The 21315-nt window shown below is 37.0% G+C and overlaps 1 protein-coding gene across 1 annotated transcript in view; it reads right to left on the bottom strand.

The window, feature by feature from the left end:
- Positions 1-21315, bottom strand: part of bru3 (CUGBP Elav-like family member bruno 3) — an 825259-nt gene that overhangs the window by 753122 nt on the left and 50822 nt on the right. The window contains exon 3 of the mRNA XM_089595410.1: positions 4779-4861. The gene's annotated coding sequence lies outside the window, so the exon portion shown is untranslated. The remainder of the gene's footprint in view (positions 1-4778; positions 4862-21315) is intronic.

Raw genomic sequence — 21315 nt, 5'->3', positions numbered from 1 at the left:
AAACATCTGTGATTTATGGACTGATTTCTTTACAATTTTGACTGTACGGAGAGCAAACTGTTCGTTAAAAACATGAGAGACAATATTTTAGCGGGATAATCTGTCTGTTTATTAGCGTTTGGTAAAATTTCCTTACTTTAATACTCCGTTTGTGAATAATTGTAATAAATATAAAAACTTCTTTATTGCATTTGATAATACAAAATACAATACAATAAATAATTGTCCAAACAAACTTGTATGTACGTACGAACTGATTAATAACATGGATGCTTTCCTTGCTGTGAGATTAATGTACTTTTGATGCAGTTATATACATGGAGTGAATACGTAGCTCTTTATACAACTGCAATAAAAGAGCTTTTTCTCTTTTTACAAAGATGATTATAAAAATATTAGTATTATAATTATGTGTTATAAATAGTCATTAGTATACCACACTTATTATGTTGAGACAAGGAAAGGAGAAAAAATAAAATACTGTAATTATCATGAGCCCAACCGGCTTCGTTAGGTAATTTTTTGCGTCAAGCTGATATGATAAAAATAAATTTTAGCTGAACATGTACATTTAGCTACAAGTATATCTGTGGCAACGTTTTTAAATTAAAACTCTTTTGAGCACTTTATTGAGTAAAAAGTGCTCGTACCTACGATTTTACAATTTAGAACAATTTTTTGTCATACGTTCTTGTCAGTCAGATGTTGTACATAGTTTCACGCTTCTTTAATAAAACTTAACTAAGGAAAACTGCGGAAATAGTTAAAGTTAGTTGAACAGCTTTTATGGTATCGAGTTTGGAATTAAATTTTCATACTCGGAATAAATTTGTAGGACTATTTGTAGGGCTCCGGGTAGAAAAAAACTACTGAGAAATTACGTTTCAGGGAGCTAAGGTTGTGAGTTTAATTCGTCATTTTGATTTATTGTAATTTCCAGAGACAACGGGTGTATAGCTACGAATGGAGGAGTAAATTACCAATTGGAGCTCGGTTTTAACTTTAAACGTCTTTTTGTGTGGATATGTTCGTATGCGTGGATCTCCACTGGCTATTTATTTTCGTTTGCGTAAAAATTGCAGGACAATCGTTGAGAGAGAAATTTCATAAATGGGTGTTAATTATCGAGCGCGCTTAATTGAAACGAATAGTATGTTAACGCTGCCACGCTGTTTTCGATACTCGTGCGAGGCAAATGACCCAGTAATCGATAACACGCTTGTAATTGATTTAATACAAGAATTATCGCTCAAAAAATTGTGTATCGAGACAACAGTCTCTAAATAAATGAATGTATATGTAATGAAATAATTCAAGTTACTTATATATTATATGTCATTACTGACTACTGGGTTACCTAGTTTTTTTTTTAATACGCTTTTGTTTAACTCATACTGTCTGTCTGTGACAAAAAAGTTTTCAAATCGGCTTTTAACTTCTGGATTACTAATAATTATTTTATTTTGACAAAAAAATTTATTTCGGATGAGAGTAAAATATAGTATATATTTTATTTAATTCTTAAAAATTAAAAATGACAGATTTCATAGACAGATAACGCTACCTCATTTCATTTTCTCTGCCCGTTGATGGCTCGTCTTACCTTATTCGTCTGTTTCTACTTAATTTTGTGGGAAATAAACGTCACTAAATTAAGTAGTCAAATAATTATGCTGTGAACTGTTCAGTTCAAATGAAGATAAAAAGTGTAGCTAAAGAGTTATAAATAAAAATTATTTTTAAGATTGTATAAATACGCTTTAATGTATAAGCTCAACATTATACGAAAAAAAAATTTCGTCAATCCAAATATACGGTTATTTGAATACAAACACAAAAAAGTTCTTATTTTAAGAAATTATATATTTATTGAAATCAAGTATTAATTTAAATAAAATAAACAAGCGACTAAGTGTATGCAAAGCCGCAGTTTTTGAGTACTCTTTGGCTCACAGAACGTTTGGGTTACATCCTGGTCAAAAATTTTAAACTCAAAAAAGTTGTATTTCAATCATATATACATACATACACCCCTGACGCCGAAGTCCGCGATCGCAATGTTTATATTCAAATAAATGTTCATTTGGACTGACGAATTTTTCTTTTAAGGGATAGTAAATGCTTTTTTATTTAAAAATAAGGGTCTCAAATGTTGTACATTGTTATACACAAACAGTTTAGTGACTCCAACAGATAGGGTATTTTTTATTATTTTTCCATGAATTCGTAATAAGTAATGTTCAATCCTCCAATGTTCAACTAGGAATCCTTAAAATACTGCTCGTTAATATTGCAGTCATGGATGCATAAACCAGACTTAATGACAAATAAAAGAAAATAAAAAAGCGTTGGGAAATAATATTATCCATGCGAAAGCAATACCAACACTTTTCGGGAACGAAAAGCCTTCACGGTCCACCACCAGCCTCGGGATGACTAAAGCTCGTTCGTTCACTTTAATGAAATCTGCCGCGCTCCCTTTGGCCTCTCCTCCCTCGTCAACTTCCCTGCGGGTCTCCGTTTGGCATTTAAGGATCATAACTCAAGGATTGCGTGGCATTTAAAAACGATTCCGCCCCCACGTACCGGATGGGAGTGCTGCCAAGAAGAGAACGAGGCCGTTACGCCGCTCGGACGGATTAACGAAACATGAGGAGAGATCAGCCCGAAGCTTTATATGTACGTACGAAGAGGAGGAAGGCGCCAATAATGCGCGAGGCGTTGGATCAGCTAAGGCGGAAATGTAGGCTAACTGCAGCTCGATTCGGAGCGATGGTTCTTTACGCCGCGCATACGTGGTGATATGAAAGGGGTTGGGATAATCGAGAGTAGCCTTGGAAAATGAATGGGCTTTTGGTTACTGTTACATGTTACCTATCAACGAACTTTGAACATGTTCTTCGGGTAATAAAGAATTTGTTGAGAAATGTGAATGAGATTTTTAATAAGTATAATGGCACCTGACATTTAATCTACCTTTCCAGTGATTAGAAATTGAGAGTAGTGATGACAAACGATGCTCTAATGTACCATCACACCAAGTTTAATAGTAGGTTACTACTGAAAATTTTGAAGAAAAAAAAAACCTTTTTACGTTTGAATATATAACATGGCTACTTATGCTAGGCATACTTTTTTTATCGAAAGTAGTGTGCTTCTTCCAGTAAAAAACCAATTAATAGTAATTGACAATGTATTCTTCATACAGCACTGAAATTAATAAAGGTTGCTATGCATTTTGTAAAGATTATCGATTTTGAAATGTTGTAGTAGGTTACGTCAGCTGCATGAGTCGTTGAAAAAGAGAGGGAACTTCAAATAGTTCGAAAGCACAAACACATGTGTCTCCAGTTAGTAGGTGAAAAGATGAATTGATCAACGTTTATTGCTGACTAATGTTTATCAAGAACAATTTAGTAGATCGAAAAGTACGAAAAATTTATGTGTATACTCACAAGAGATACGTATGTATTTACGGAAATGTGTGTTTAAAAGGACTTAAAGGTTGACATGAACAACACAAGTTTCGTAACAACGAGATCACAGGATTGTACGCTTTTAAAATTAGTTAAGCTTGTTATTGGTCACAACAACGATGAACGTTACTTTACAAACTAAACTAGATTGAAAAAAATTATTCAAGATTTTTCAAGTTTACATTCATGATTTTCGAGTCAGGAAAAATTATTTCTTGCATGAAACAGTTAATGAACATATAAAGTATTTGCCAAATGATAATTTTGGATAATTTTATGTACTGATTTGAATTACGAAAGTTTTTTTAAATGATAGAATTTAAGATAAGAATGGAATAATACAATGATTTTAATTTATAACAATTTAATCATTATTACAGTTGTAATTTCTTATTAAAAAGGATTAATTACAATTTATAAAAGCAATGGGTTCGTAGACTATTTCCAAAGTAAGAGGTAGATATGGAAATTTCATTTGATCGCAAGTAGAAAATTATAAGTCTTACTGTAGGTAAAATTTTTTAACAACTAAAAATCAAACTGTATATTGTTACGGACCGAGAAATAACATTAAAAAAAAAAAATAATAAAAATAACAAATGAATAAATGACCACACAATTCGTGGTGTAAAAAATAAAACATTGTTTGAAAAATTCGATGTACTCGCGATGCGATAATCACGCGTACCTGCTAAATTCCATATCTCGTTGATTAATACTACCGGTTCACGTGACGGTGAGTTTATGAAAGTGAGCGCGAGCAATTACAAAATTAATAATTCACGTTGTATTGCTGTTGGTGTTGTTCCGCGGCACTAAATCAAGAGCGACCCTTGCCCCTATATACCCTTCCGCGCGTTATCTAATAATTTTTTCGCGTCTACATGCATCTCATTAATAGCACACTCTCATGCGATCATTAAAAACTTTTTCTGCGATACAAACCCAACAACAGCGCACGTACTGCCTTCATTGACATTTCAACTTTAAATCAAAGTCTAATTCATCAAAATTCCATAACTAAAGGGATTCAGCGTGACAAGCAGTTGGAAAAATGAAAAAAAAAAAAAAGAAGCGAAGGGTAAAGGGCAGGGTCCGGCGGAAAGCGAAAATTTTATGCATGAGACCTTTCAACACTCCCCCTTGCACCTCCCGTAATGATATGCCGTATAACTAAAACTTTAATACGGCGCAGCGGTGTGGTTGTAGTGGGAAAAGAGAAAGTTTCTTTCCCCTTGCCCTTGCCAGCCATGGTAACAAAGAACGGAGATGGAAAAAGGAGAGGTGGATAAAAATACTCACCCCTGGCAAAGTCCGCTTCTCATGCAGAGCGTTCTGGGCGCTGATTGCACTGTCACGACTGTAGTAGGTCAGAAAGGCGCAACCTGCAATGAGAAAAAAATGCGTGAGATACAAGTGAGTCGTTATAATTATGATGATTATTATTATTATTATTGTTATTACTATTGCGTCATCGGGACTTTGGCTAATTGTTTTTTTTTCCTTCTCCTCAATTCCCCTTTCGTGCTTTTTAAATGAATTGATGATGATGCGTAAATTATTTTACGATTCAACTGGGTTTCATTTCGTTGTTTCGCCCAAAAAAACATACTTTAACGACCTTACGTTACTGCAAATTAGAAAATACGTTTCGTTCCCTTTTACGTTTTTGGGACTAGTGGAGCTTTTGTAAATTGGTGCTCGAGAAGATTCATGAAATTTCCAACGATGGGACGGTTGGTCACTGAAACTATATTATTAGACGTGTTTTTTTTTTTTTTTTTAATTTAAACACATCAATTCACGACAAGCAATTAAGTTCATTCTGTGCGATAGTTCAATAAAAATCAAACATTTCTAGCAGGCCATACGATGTTGAACCAAATTTTCTTTTATTTCAAAGATATCATCCGACAAAAGCAGATCATCGCGGCAAATGGAGCGGAAGAGAATTCATTTTTTATCTTTTGTGCTTCCCAATCCAACTATCAATGAATATTGGAAACTGTTCGGACTTGACGAGCTGTGGCGGACATTCGATTTAACGAGGCCAACCTGCTTTTCACGTAAAAATCGTCATGTTAGTAAACGATCGATAAATAGCTATGTGATTTTTTTGTTTTAATTTAACATTTTTCTGTACATGGAAAGTTTATTTTTACACTTTAAAAAGCTGTACCGTAATTTATTTAGAATCTTAGTAATCATCTTTAAAATTTTTTACTGAAAAGGACACTTTGCGAAAATAAACTTAGAAAGAAAAAAACAATTTACTTTTAAATTAAATTAATACATTTTTTTTCACATTAGCAATACCACAGAGTACAACAATAGCAACATGCTATAGAATAGGCATTACAATATCGTGTTTAAAGAGAACAGTGAAATTTTTTTTTCTTTGATCAATAAATTGATATATAAAAAAAAAAAGTACGTTGTGAAGTAAAGAATTTTTAAAATTGTTAAATTATCTTTCTAAAAAAAATCACTGTTACGATATTTCCATCAAGAGACATGAATACCCCAATAATTACTACGTACATAAGAACATCATAGTTTCCAAAAATCCTCCACCAAGTGGAAACCTCCGATAATTTACCTTAATATATATTTTCCTCCCAGACACGCACACAAGCTCGCTAGAAAAAAATCCCCTCGTTTTTCACTCATCCTTCCGGCACGCGCGAACGAGTTAAATGAGCCATGTCGCATATAAGCGACAGCTAAATCATAATCTTCAAGAGGGAGGGTTAAATTGCTAGCAAGCGAGCCAACGATTTTTTCCACACACTACGTGTGGGCGGGTACCACCTCGATCGGCAATTTTTTTTTTTTTTTTTTTTTATCTTTCTCGTTCAATGCTATATTCTACACAGCGAATAATACGGATGTATCACGAACTGGAAGAAGGAAATCCCCGGTGAATGCTGATGGCTCGGAAAAAATCTATGTACGGACATTTGTTTTTGCTGTTGTTACTGTTGAAATACGATCTATACTACCTTTTGACTGCCTTAGGGAAAAATAGTAATTGGCATCTGTAGAAAGTCTAAAAAAAAATCTTGTATGTATGTTGTACAAAACGTTACGATGTGAAGTCCAACTAGAAATATTATTCTAACTATCGTAATAGCTTAAAATAGTAGGTAGCAACATTAACTGTTTACTAAGTTACACTGAACAAAAAAGCCATTCAAAAGTTTTTATTCATAAAATGAATTTTGCGGTAATAAGCTATCATAATTAATCTACAGTGGATGTACTTATGTCAGAATATAATAGATCCTTTATTTTGTTATTATTATCAAAGAATAAATAATTATTTCAGCCGATGTAAGTTGGTTAAAGCAACCTTTTTTTGGTTAGGTTAACCAATAAGTTGGCGGTGCATGGCACAATCCAATTTTCGTTGGAACAACCTGATTTTTTTTCTGTGTTGGTGTTACCTTTCCTCATCACACTGTGATCTGCATCAAACAATGTTGAGAATAGAATGTTTGATTTACAAAAGTAGCAGATAATATTCTAACCTCAAAATTTTTCCATTAATTATACACTGCTTCAGACTGTTGTGTGAGAAACAACTTTATAATAACATATAAAAAAAAGAAAAATATCACAGGTTGAGGTTTGAATTTTTTCCCTAATTTGTCTGTAACGATGGGTTGCGGAGCACGATTAGAGGCAGCTTCCGTAGTTTCAAAAAAGCCCTCTTTTTCCCAAAGCGAAGGCTCCCCCCCTTTTTTTGCCGTGCTAGCCAGCTGCCGACCATATGTTTCAAACACCATTTTCAGGAAAATTTCCCTCGTTAAATCCTAATTTACACGTACCCAGAGGCGCACCCACCGTTTTCGCCAGATTATTTTTTTTTTCACTTTTTAATTGCAACGGTTTTTCACAGTCTACCTTCATGCGTCGTTGAACAAAAACAACCTCAAATTGCTGTGATTGTTGGGGAAATGCGATTGTTGTTTATTTGGTTGACATCACGCGCTAATTGTATCATTACATCACACTCTGATAATTGAAAAGGTCTAACATGTAATAATCAGTAGAAAAACTTTAGAGTTTACAGTTTGCAAAACTATAAAAAGTACAAAACTATCTTTGGTATTAAAATACATCAAAGCTTGACTGCGACATTGAAAAAGGCTGAAAATGAGTTGTTCTTGTAAAATTTTCAGATGAATACGTTCAAAAACGATTATTGTGCGGCAGAAAATAAAATATCCGCCACGTTCAAGCTTAGCTTATAATCAGTAGATACGTCTCTGTTCATCGTTTTCTGTTTGAATAAATGTGATTTATGGCCCACTGAGGAGTTGCATGCGATCGAGTATTCACCATCTCGTTAATTTTTTCGTGTGTAAAGTGATCGCGTACAAAAATTAAATTACGTTATGTTACGAGTTTTTATGTATACAAATACAAATATACAATTGCCTATATCCGGTGCAGGTAATTTTGGGTTATTGTTGTACCTTTACTATTGTGGTAGTACCATAAAAATAAAAGCTTTGTCTTTGCACGGACATGTAAGTGAATTGATCTAATAAAATTTCAGGGTTATTACAAGGTTTTTACTATTGTTTTCTGTTTGCTCATCTGGGTCAAAGTATCAAAAAAGAGGATTTCACCTTATAGTAAAGTAAAGTACGTAGCCCACATGATTCTAAGTCCAACTTGGTGACTAAAATAAAATAGTGGATTATCTAATCCCCAACGGCCCTCCTCATATTCGTAGTAAACGTTTTAATCAATAAACAAGAGCTTTTTTGTTTTTCTACTCTCAATGCACATAAGGATTTCTTATAAACTCCACTTATCTCCTTCACTTTAAAGAGATAGTGATTATTTTGTGGTACCAAGATTTGCTGAGTATAAATAAGTACTTACCAACAAACCAATCATTCATCGCAACCTTGTTGCTCTCAATTTACCCGTAACAACTTGGCTCACCCAACGCTGCACGTACTCTTACGAGAGAAAAAAAAATCTCTGCTCGCCATGCGCCTATCTTTCTCTAGTCATCTTAATGCAGCGAGGAGTTTTATAATCATTACAAAAACACGTAGCTATCTTAAGAAAAAGCTTGCAATCGAGAGTGGATTTAAAGACGCTTCCTTCCTACCTTTCGTCCTTCGTGTGCAAATCGCGCGCGTGCGTGACCCGTGCGATATAGGCTCGAGAGATAAAATCCGATCTTGCTCTCTAATGGGCTGTACGTGAGGAGCGAGAAATCGTTAGGTCGAGGGCTATGTTATAGGACGGGGATTTTTTTTTTCCCCGTAGTTTCGAGAAAATCGAGTTTTCTCAAGGTAGGATGGGAAAGTTCGATAAAGCTTTTCATCAGTCGAGAGAAAATTTTCGTGCAATTTTTCCATTTACGTTACAGTTCATTATAAACGTGATGATTTCTAGTTCATTTTTTTATCATTCAAAACAACACGACAAAAACTTTACCGTCTCATTCAACGAACATCCTTATTAGTAACAGCACTAACTTGTCTCTGTAAAGTTTTTAATGAATTTTTTGATAATACGAGCAATCACTTCTGTACTCGTACTAGTAATCGTTTCCACAACTGATCAGTGTGCCAATAAGGTTTCCCTATATCTTTGATAAGCTATACGAGGTCGAAATATATAAACTTTATTCGACAATGAACATACATCATTTTTGGTAATGAAGAGCTGCGTAGCTTAGACTTTGATACCCTCTCATATGCGTTGTCCTACAAAGTACATAAATTTCCTTTATAATACGAGAAATGTAAGGTATGTGTATTAATTTAAAAGACAAAAAAAAGATAAAATTCCAAATGCGACGAAGCGATCTTTTTTTTTTCTTTTCCAAACAAGCTGAAACGTCTAAAGAGTCGCTAGCTTCTTCCTTGTCATCCTCGTCGGGCCAAAGCTTTCGCTTCTCGAGAGAACAGGTCAGAGCAAAGCTTCATTCGCAAGGCTAATAATGTACTCCCTCGACTGGACCACGTCCAAGATGTAAGCCGGATTTTATGACGTATGATGGATGTGGTCTTTTATGTGTACCACTACTCTGGTTTTTTGTTTACCATGAACCCTTGAACTATATGTATGTGCGGGGTACATATGAATGCGGCTCTTTGACCTCTTTAGGCAACCTGAAATGTTTTGCAATATGTGCATCAAGAAAATTTTTAAAACATTTGAATACTACGTAGTTTAAAACATAACAATGGCAAGTTTTGTTATTTGAATAATTATTACTGCGGCACTTTTACTTGCACCAATGCAAATCCTATCTCAAACTCTTCTCGAATCTCAGTTCGCAGAGAACAATGTAATCAAAACACTCGTTTAATTGCACCACGTAATGTAGTAAACCATGATTACCTGCGTACCTGCACCACAAAAAAAAAATATATATATTATATACAAAAGGCAAAAAAAGCCCTAGTACCAATACTTATGTACACAGAGCCTATGATCACGTATACAGCCGACACCAGTGGGGGTGAGAAAAGCGAGGGAGGAAACTCTCGGTTCTATATAATGAATCGGCCGGCACGAAACGAGCAGACGTTCGTTCGGCGGACGAAATTTGCATCTCTGGGGCGAAAATTGAAATGCCCCGTACCAACGGGAGCTGCTTTGCTCTTCTCTTCATCCTTGCTCCGATGGGCGAAAGCCGCACTGCGAAATGACTTTTATAATAGGAAGTTGCTTGGGTTCGAGGGGTCCGGGGAACGAGGGAAAAGTTAATACGGGCTTGGGGTATAACTAGGAAAAAGAAGGTGCGTTGTTGGAGGAGGGTAAGAACGAGCGTGAGTACGTGCTCGCTTTGCTTGTTGCGAATTGTACACATAGGGGTTTTGTTGGTCCACGTGTTGACTTGGGGTGATGTTTGGTTTTGTGTTTGCGCCACTGTCGTACTTTTTTTTTTTTTCTTTTTTTTTGGTACGGTTTGTTTTTTTGTTTTTCGTACATTTTCACGTGATTGATTGTACATGTGTGTTAACTCTGGTTGTGAGTATTTATTTGGAAATTTTAATAATTTCGTTCCCGTGAAATTTTGCACTCAAGAACTGCGAGGCTTACGACAATAGTACAAGAAACAAAAATAAGCTGATGAAATTTTCTAATCACGGAGTTCCACTAAACTTAAAAAATGTTTTGGTAAGATGAACACTGTAGTGGATAAAAACCTTTAAATGTCTAAAAATATGACACTTTTGACTTTGCCTCAAAAAAAAATTATTTATTTTCAATTTTGTAGGACTAATAAATTGTATTTTTGTCAATTTTCTTTGAATAATTTTCCTAGTTCTCTGAATCTAACAAATGTTTCCCTAAAACCTGTGCAATCACGAAAGTCAAAACATTTGACAGTAATCAATAAAGAATTTAAACAAATTCAATCAATAATCTCCCAATGAACAGTTGAAATGATACAATACTTGTACAAACCACTGGAGAGGATAAAAATAAAAATAAAATTTATCGTCCACACTGTAAATTTATCTACTTTTAACTGTACATTAAATGCATTGTTGTAAAAAGGATTGAAAATACGTTACGAAGCTCATTATTTTCCAACAACTCTGATTAGATGATCCATCAGTCTATGTTTAATGGGAAGTTGACGTGTTTTTTATCGACGAGTATGCTTCGTAATGTATATTCTGTGTTGTTTTTTTTATTACATTAGATAAAATCAACAATCAACCTCAATTTCACTTGGGGATATAATTATTGATAAAACGCTTATTGCAGACCATAAAAGCTACCTTTAAATCATACTCACTTTTTAGTGTTAAACAAAATACTTCCTGAATTAATCATAAAGTCCATGAACTGGTTTATTGAATAATGAAAAATAAAATATCAAAATTATTTTTAGAAAATTTATTCGAAGTTGTATAACTTTGTATTTGAAAAGATCCTTTTCGTTGAAGTAAGCTAAGATTTTAATAACTGAGATGTTAAAAACGAAAACTGAACAAAAACACATGGGCCAAGGTAAAAAAAAAGCTCATAAAAAGATAACATTTTCCGTGTTTTTGCATCACGTCAACGTAAAAATGTAAGCAACGAAGAATTGGAAAAAAAGAGAAAACAAGGTGAGAGCTTTTTTTTCTCATTTCACGTCGAGAAAAAATCCGGGGAATTTCCTCCTGAACGCACACTCGTATAACTGGCGAGTAATTTTTTTCGAATAACTTACTATGCGTATCTACGTGTTGTTTTAAAAAAAATAGTTTGAAATACAAAGAATAAAAAGAAACAATGTTTGAAGTATCGATGATTGACAGTTTCATCTTCCCCTTCTTCTATGCAAAAGTACTCAAAAAAATGATTGAATTTAACATGTTATCATATTTTTAACTTCGTTTGAATATGAATCTTGGCTATATATTTGTCCATATAATTATAGAGTGGTTTTTTCTTAAGGGCTGAATGAAAAATCCTGTTGGTCCAAAATAAAATCTTGTTAGCTTCTCAAGTTTAAATTATAAAAAATATCGAAGCATGAAAATGTATGAATGCAAAGCATGGGTATGTAGAGGGTGAAGAAAAAAAAAAAAAAAAGGAAAGAATACATGAAAGTACGAGGCAAGTTCCTGCTTATTAAAAATTGTTCTCCCCTGTCTCTAAAATCCCTCTTTCCCTTCCTCCGCGCCCTGTATATTAAAACTTCAGAATTTGAATATGAAATTTTTCGTACTTCATAAACCTCCAGACTTCTCGAGGCACATAATATTATTCAATTATTTCCTTTTGGTAACCGTGTAACATTTTTTATGCGAATCATGACATTAAAATATTAACAAATTTATTAATTTTCCAATTAAATTCAACACTTGCTTTCGTTCAAACAATCGTAAAAGTAATAAATAGGTAAAAACCATTGTAAAAACGTTGTAAGAATAAAGAGAAATTTTTTAAAAAGTTAACATCTTAAACGATCGCGTAAACACTATTACTTTTCGTTAAAATGAGTTGGTAAAACGTAGTCTCGCACAAAGTGTCCAACCCTTATTCAGATGAGCCCAAGCCCCGAGACACAACACCACTTAGCCACGTGTCGTTTACCACAACGACGACCTTCTGCTCGCCCTTTTGTGCAGCCCCGAGGCGGCTCGATGCATATGCAAGGAAAAGAAACCGGCACGACGAAAAATGGACAATTATCGCGGGACGAGAACAAAAAAGACGGACAAACGAGAAACCACAGGGGACAGGGAGGGCCCACGTGTAAATGTGCGTGCGCTCGACTCGAAATTGAAATGTATGCAAAGCGACACCCACCTCACAGTGGTAGGGTTAAGAAACCGGAGGGGTTCCTTTATCTTTTTTTTTTTTTTTTTTTTTTTTTCCTCAATAAGACTGCAGCTCCAGCTAATGCTGACGAGAGCTGGATTTTCGGTTACCAGGCGACCCCGCTTTTATGGTTTTGACAGCTTCCCTCCACGATTTTTGAGACTCTTGAAGCTGAGGTGTGTGGAGCTTTTGAGGGGTTGGTATGTACTTTGTGGCTCTTGTGCAACACATTCTTTGATCTTTGCGTGCGTGGGTGTAGGTGAATGGTAATTAGTGCGACGCGAGAAACTGAACGATCGCTTTGATGATGGTTTTTCATATCATTTCATTTTATTTTTTTTCGAAAGTTAAGAAGAAAATTGTGTTGGTATATTTTATGCATAGCCTGTTGCTTGTGAATACTAAATTACAAGTTCTAAAGAATGAGGATACTAGTTTGTGTCGTCGAGAGAATACCCTCAGAATTTTGACTTATTTTGTTGATGAATAATCACAAGAGGAAATTAAGGCTAGTGATGAAAAATTTTTTTAAATATTCTTAAGAGTTTTGTTAATAATTCAAAGTGAATCTAGAATATTTACAACGACCAGTTATAATTAATTGATTTGAAAGTTGAAAGAGACGAGGTAAGGAGCACGTCTAAAATCACAAATAATATAAGAATTTTTGTTTTTTCTACTGATTTTTTAAATATATTTATCGATGTTTCAAATTGTTTTTCATCGGAAAACTGGAGAGATCAAAAGAGTCACAACAACATAATGTATATGTTAAAAAAAAAGTTGTGGGTAGTTGTCCGGGCATTTAATTATACCTCAAAATTTATATTGAAAGGAAAAAATCTTACGATTCTCGTTAATCCTTTCACTCTTACAAAAACTACGTAACGCATACCTCAGAGGGGCGCGGGTAAGTTTTCGCGTCAACTAACGTCACGCGAAAGTCAAGCAAAAGAAAGACACACACACCGCACGAAATTCCCTGCCAAAAAAATTCCAAAATAAAAGACCAATACAAACACCGATAAATTCAACGCCACCCCCGGGTACAGCAAAGGAAAAAAGCCCCTGCCAGCGGGGGGGGGAGGCCCAAGCAGTTTAAGAAACTTTTCGGCCAGTCTTAATAACTTCCAAGGGCGCGCAGCGCGGCAAGACTTATTTTTATATTTCTCTCCTCGGGGCTTTCTCTCTGCAACGGGCGCGCGTGTGTGTGCGCGCGCGCCTTCTCTTACTCGGTGGTGGCATTAAAAATCTCGGGGACTAAACTTTCGACATACATTCAAGTTAAAGCCCCGAGAGGTGGCTGCAGCGCCCGCATCGCGTGCATTCTCCTAGCTTCTTCCGACCGAGCGGGCTGGGAGCTGTCTCTTGAATAAAAATCACCCTCAATGCCGGCACTTTACTTTAGTACCCAAAGACCGAGGAATGGGACGAGGGGCCGAGTAAGAGGCGAGAGAACGAGGTGGCTAAGGCTGGAGCTTTTATGCTCCTTCTTACGTCTTTTTTTTTTTTTACCATTTTTCGTTTTTGGGCTAGTAGTTTTTTACTTCTCGGTGTTTCAGATGGAAATTCGTAGTCTCGGTGATATTTTTTATTTTTTTTCATTTTTCGGATGCATGGTACTACTGGCTTTTTGGGTTTTACTCTGCTAAATAGAGAAACAGTTACCAATGAATTAGCACAACCTCCGTGGAACTATTGGTTACTTTTACCGATGACTGCTGCACTTGGAATAATCTTTTACGAAATTTGCAACAGCATCCCAGAAATTCTGTACCATTTTTTCAAAAGATCTTTTTTTTATTATTAGAGATTAAAGTAGTTGTAACTCATAAATAATTGAGTCGTGTCATTGAGCTAAGTTTTTTTTTTTTTTTTTTTTTACTTTTCGGTAAAACGTTGATAGCTCGTTCCTAGAGCTCTTGATTGGTTATAATCATTCAATGTTGAGTAGATATTATAAAATTGTTGAAACATCAAAGAAAATATTTTTAGCGTTTTACTAAACTTAACTCTGCGTCTGCATAATATATTGAATTAAAAAAAATTTAACTAAATTGAAAATTGAATACTCAAATATTACATGTTACGTGTTCAATCGTAGAGTAACATTGAGGGAAGCTGATCTCACTCTTGATGCCCTCTGATAATCATGTACTTGATACCATCAAATTATTTACCCACTCAAAGAATATTTGTCTCGATTTTCAAACACCCTCTAACACTTTCTTAAACAGACCATACCATTTTCCGTAATTTTTTTTTTGCAATAATAATAAGTTATCAATAATCTAATATTTCTTAATTATCTTAAGTTTCTGTCTATTTTTAGCACTACCAGTAAAATTTTTAAGTTTTAAATTTATCAGTTCAGAGGGAGAGCACAAAGCCTTAAAATAAAAGCTAGCCAAGCGCATCTTGACACGAATGGTCAGAAAAGGCCCCCCCAAGTCCATCAAACCGAGCCCAAAACAATCTCGACTCGTCCATAGCCAACGGGAGCGTCGTCTGCGGATTTTCATTTCAATAACCGCAACGAGCAAGCCGGCAACCGGAAACAAGAAAAACCCCCAAGTGCACGCAATCGCACGAGCCCTCTCTAATGCAAATTAAAATGCAAAACGATCGTTTAGCGCGCGCGCGGACGAAATTACCCCCCCCCCCTCCTCCCCCCTCCATTCCTCGCCAAGTCGCTCTTTCGGCAACGATACGACTTCATTACGCTCCCCCCCCCATCAGTCGTCCTCCTTCGTACGGGGCATTCGTGGCACTTTGCACGTGTCGATGTGCGAGACGCGCGGGGGGGAAGAAATGCCATTTCCGAGACTCGCTCGAAATTGCTCGCGGAATTAATTCGACCCCCCCCCCTTCGCCTCTGTACGTATAGGTGGTTATATACAAAGGTGGGGAGTGAAGAACCCGATTTTCGGGCGAAATCCCCGTTTCATCATCGGCATGGAAAATTAAAATAGAAAAGGAACCAGATGCCGTGGGAGGGGAGGGGGGTGACGAAGCCAAGCGGCGCAGGCGCGCGGTTTTAATTAAGGAGATAATGGCTTTTTGTTAATAGGATGAAGAAAAAAAAGGAAATTTTTTTCCGAGAGGTTGGCAGAGTGACGGATGGGCTATTTTGGGAGGTCATGAATGGCGATCCGGGAACTCGATAGGACGGATGGGAAATTGTTTTCAGTGGTGGTGGTAGTGGGGGGCGAAGGGGAGTCGCCCGTAGGGGGGGAGTTGGGGTCTTTTGGGCGCGCGATTAATGCGGAAAGTTTGATTTGCTCGCGATTGGGGCACGAAGGGGATCGATTGCTCGGACGGTAGGCTGAATCGATGGCTGGGCTTTTCGAGTCCTTCGTCCTCCGAGTGATTTTTCTCGGCTGCTCGGAGATGGAGAAGAAAGTGCAGTGATCGATGTTTTTGCTTTTAAACTTTTTCTTTTTATTCACGAACGTTGGTGGGATTGCAGTCGCACAGGGGCCAACTTGATGTTACTTAATACTCTTAAATCTCGCCCTCCTTGAATCATACACAGAATAAAACTAAAATTTTTACGATTCATCTATCCCATGGATAAATAATATTTTCTCATGGATTGGTAATGTTTTGTTAAAACTATCCAACGAGGGATGTACAGCATAAAGCTCTATCCAGAGGATGCCATTTAGTATTGTAGCGTGTACGATTCCGTGATAGAAATATACATTACGTGAAGCAAGTAATTTGCTCATGAATGTAAGGCGTAAGTCATTTTTCGACACTCCAGTACTGCTTTTACTTTTTACGTAGTACGATAATCGGGCACGTCACACACTCAGTGAAGGCACGAGAAGTGCATCTTGGCACACTTAGTGTCTCAATTTATAAAATAATTGTACTTCTGCTGATTGAAAAAAAAAAAATAACAAAAGACAGCAGGATTTATTTGGGCCTCTATAAGAGCTTTTCCCTGTACAATGCAACTCGCGATACGCGCTTCTTCGCAGATACTCCAAAATGAAGTGCGCCCTGGTATGAGAATTCTAGTTACGGTAATCAAACTATTGCTATGCTAAAACCATCTTTTTAAATTAAAAAGCTTACTAAAGTTATCAGATTACAAATTATTCAGATTTTTATGAAAAATGTAACGATGAAATAGCACATAAGTCCTAGAGTAGTGAAAACAAATATTGCTAAAGACGCTGATGCGCAGCCAACATTCTTCAAAGATGCTGTTTGTCTCAAAGCCAAGTATACGGCAAACATGATAATGTATTGACAGAGAAATAAATGAACGATTGTTATTTTGAAACTTGTATGCTTAAACAAAAGCTTTGTGGTAAATGTACCGAGCGACGAGAAACTGAATTTATCATATGTATATCCTTACTTATCCTTACATGACATTGTTTACAATGAAAATACAGTGTCCCATGACTCGATTAAGTGTTGCAAATAAATATTCTAAGAAGATTCAAGGTTTAGAAGTATAATTTGTTTCCTAGGAAAATTGGAATTCATTTCGTATCTCAAAATATTAAAAAATATCCATTTTTAATCAATCACACCATGATGTTTGACGTATTAATATTTTAATTTCATTCAGCTTTAGTCATAAAAAAACGTAGGTTCGTTAAATATTCGCTTTAAAACATTCTATGAAAGATTAAAGAAAATTCCCGCAATCTGCTATAACTAAAAAAAAATACCAATCATCCCCGCATCACTGGGATGACAATATTCGTAAAACACAGTGGTTAAAAAAAAAAAATTTATTATTCATCCGACCAATTTTGCTTCAATAAATCAAACTTCCGTCAGCGCTGTAGGGATGTAATCCAGCTTACAAAAAAAAAAAAAAAAAAAAAATTTGCAAGCCATGAGACAAAGTAAAAACCAGGATATTCCAGCCGCGCCTTTGACGCGAAATACCTCGCCGTCCAACTCTGCATCAGCGAAAAAGTACGCTCGTCGTGCTCGTTAAACTTTTCGCCGAAAAAAAATCTCTTGATCTTTTATCTGTCCACCCCGAAACAAAACAAAAAAATAAAAATACAGCAACGGGAAAGTCGCGAATGATCCAATCCTCTTAAAACCCCTCAACCGTACGCTACTCCCGATCTACATTTTCGCTCGATAACTCCTTTCCCGCTCCCAAATGAAGAGTACGACTTCAATGCAACAAAAAAAAAAGTAAAAAATAAAAAAAAAAATAAGGCAAAAGACTCTCCAGCGCTTTTTTTCCAGTTCCGCCGTATAGACCCTCGCGAAGAGATAAGAGCGAGCGAGAGGCCACGGGAAAGGTTGTCCCACTACTCCCACGGGAGAGCTATGTACACACACTTGCTTCCTCGTAGTCATATATATATATACATACAGGAGCGCTGGAGAGCTCTGGAGGTTGTTACAGCCGCCGATTGCTGCTGTACTCTCTTTTTCCCTCCTCTGCCGTGCCGCTGGTGACAAATGGCGCGTATTTACCTTGTGGCCGGGTATACCAGGCGCTTCGTCCCCACAGACGACGAACTGGTGGCGAATTTCCTTCGAGGAGCGTCTTTTTTAGGGGGTCTCGTAGGATCTTACACATCTCCCCTTGACTAACTAATTTTTCTCGCAATGTCGGCTTTTTCGTTCTGGGAATAGGGATTGCCAGAGTCTCGTGGCGTTTTGGCGGAGAGTCGATGGAGTAATTGATGGAATCGAGTGGTATTAGTATACGTCTAGGATACAGTACCTTGGGACAAAACCTTCTTTTTTCACCCCATTCAAAGGTCAAAACGTTATGTATTAAAATTTTTTTTGTTTATGACCAATCATGGTCTTACTTATTTACGAAGAAGCCATAAACGTGGATTTTCAATTTTACTCTTTGAACAAATTTTTCCTAACCTCAAAATTGACATTATCTTTTGGATTCGTGTGAACAAGTGAAATAAACCATACAAAAAATATCGAGAGTGCATACGTAATAACTCCAATATTTTATGTCGTATGGAAACTTTTCACTGATTGACGTATTCTCAGAGCGGTCATTTTTACCCATATTTACTATTCAAAAATGTCCTTTAGCAACATTTGCGAGTGGATGGGTGTAACTTTTAGTCCTTCCATGATATTTTTTTCCAGGCCGCCATATATGGCCTTTCAAACAGTCGAATCCACGTACATTTTCGCTTCCGAACTACATCAACCGAACGTCAGGACAAACCCATCGCGTAGAGCAATAGTCTCCCACGCCACTTTTTTTCCCCTCTTTCTTTTGACTCGTACAACAGCAGCAGAAAGAGGGAAAGAGACTGTAGCGAACACATGCAGTCGATCTATTGTTTTTGTCGGTGCGTTCGCGCGCTGGACCACCATTTGCATATAGGCGCTGATCGCGTCCGCCGACATAAGCTCTCTCTTTGCTCTTTTGCATGACAATAAAAAGTGCAGTCAGCCGGTGGGTTCGCGACCACCTACGATTCACTTTTACCATCAGATGGTCTTTTTTCGCTATTCGAATTTTTTCCCAACTACTGCATGGTCCATCTGTTTTCGTATTCTCTTTCGATTTTTCATGGATCCGACGGAATTGATGGAATCGATCGTTTGGTCCTCCTCGTCCAACGAAATAATACAAGTGTACCACCATCTCCCGTTGCTCCGTATCATACGCTGCAAAATAGAAATAATGACTCAAAACAGAGACAAACTTCTTGGTCCTTGACAAAACTCTTGGTTCCACCAGCAACAAACAGTCCCGGATTGAAACGAAAATCCAGGTCTCAGTCCGATTATCCTAATTAAAAGCAATCCAATCGCTTCACCGGCCCTTGCGCGCGTGTCCTCTGAAATTTGGCACAAAACTCGACTCTGTCCTCGTAAATCCTGGCTGCCGAGCCGAGGAGGATGGCCCGGGACACGTGTCGTGGTTAATGGGAGGCCTTTTCGGAAATCGTCGCCGGCTGGCGATCAGTAGTTCCTCCCCTGCACCGCTCCCAGGGAAGGGCAAGGTGCCAGGCCGAGTCTCTTCCGCCTTCCTTCTTGGCCGCAACTCACTTGCTTCTATTTCTCCACCTCCCACCCCCTTCGAAAGGTTACGTGCCTTGCCTGCGGAAGACACCGACGAAGTCTCAGGAAATGCCGAGCATCTGTCCCACGGGCCGCCTTTTAAGGGCTGGTATGAGCTTCTTCGATTATAGCTTGGGTTCTGTACCCCATCCCACCTGCCTTTTCCATGCCAATCTAATAGCTTGGTGGGAAATTTTGCCGTATTATAGACGCCAGATTGTTTGAGTGTCCGATTGATTTGGAAGGACAATATTGGATCTCTTGTGGTTTTGGGTAAATGTTGGATGATGTAAGTTAACAAATAAACCATGTGTATGGTTCCATCTGCATATCCTTAAACAATCTTGACTTCAATAGCTAATAACGATTTAATTGGAATTGTCCAACCTCAACAGTACCATAATCATCTTACTGTCCGAGCAAACGTCTATGATTGTAAGTACTGTCAATCCAAATGTGTTGTTTAGATGATTGACACGTTTACAAAGTGCATAACAGTAATAATGGTAAACATTTGATAAACAAATTGTTGATCTATTACGAACTATTCAACTACACTTATTGAACCAGAAGATTAAATACATCAAGGATGGAAATGGTATATAAAAAATCCTGTCATAGACTTTTCACGCCACTAATTGTGTCAAATCTGTTACATAATTATTTGGCATTCTACAATTTTTGGTTTGTTAAAGATTGCTAATTCATTTCGTAAAACTAATTAAACATTTATATTCGTTGTTTGAAAAACGTTCATCCACACTATTCTTATGTCTTTTAGAAAAATATATTCTCTACCACATTTGGATTCGTAGTACAAATTACCTGAGGTATACTAATCTTGAGTACCTAATCATAATTGCAATAATACATCTATCAAAAAAAAAAATTTAAAGCATCCAACAATCTGAAAAGAGAACTCCATCCATCAACCGGCAATCGCGCATCAAACGGCTCTTTAGCAAACATAAAGCCAAAAGCATCTGGAACGAGCCAAAAGAAGCTGCCTTCCGCCACCTTTCCTTGCTCGACACCACTCGAACATTCAATCCGAGCCAAAAACATCGTCACTTGTATTTATTTCGAGCACCACTCCCAGGAGCGTTATCTGATATCGCTACCGATTCTACCAGCAACAACTCCAGGTGGAAAGCCATTCTCGCGCCCTCGATGCCAAGTCCGGGCTTATTGGCAGCGTTTCAAGCGCCAGTGCCTGGATCAAACAATCCCCGAAGCGCTGATGGCGACACTGAACCGGCTATACGTGTATACCATCTCTACGCAAAAAAAGCATCTTGTCAAACGATGTTTTTCCTCAGAAACAATGTTTTACTATTGTTCGTCTGAACCAACTCGACGGTAAAATTCAAGCCAGGCCTTACAATTAGAGAACGGAAACGTTCAATTACCCTCTCTCTCCCTTAAACACACTCGGAAGATTAAGACCGTAGTGGAAAAATAAAAAATTTTAATTCTCAGCAATTAAAGTTCCCGATAAATT

The sequence above is a fragment of the Copidosoma floridanum genome, unplaced genomic scaffold, assembly GCF_036245765.1.
Source record: "Copidosoma floridanum isolate Cflo_tuat_1 unplaced genomic scaffold, Cflo_Japanese_pri ptg000025l, whole genome shotgun sequence".
Taxonomy (NCBI): domain Eukaryota; kingdom Metazoa; phylum Arthropoda; class Insecta; order Hymenoptera; family Encyrtidae; genus Copidosoma; species Copidosoma floridanum.
Note: the sequence above shows the minus strand (reverse complement) of the source record. Positions and strands in the feature narration are given on the sequence as shown.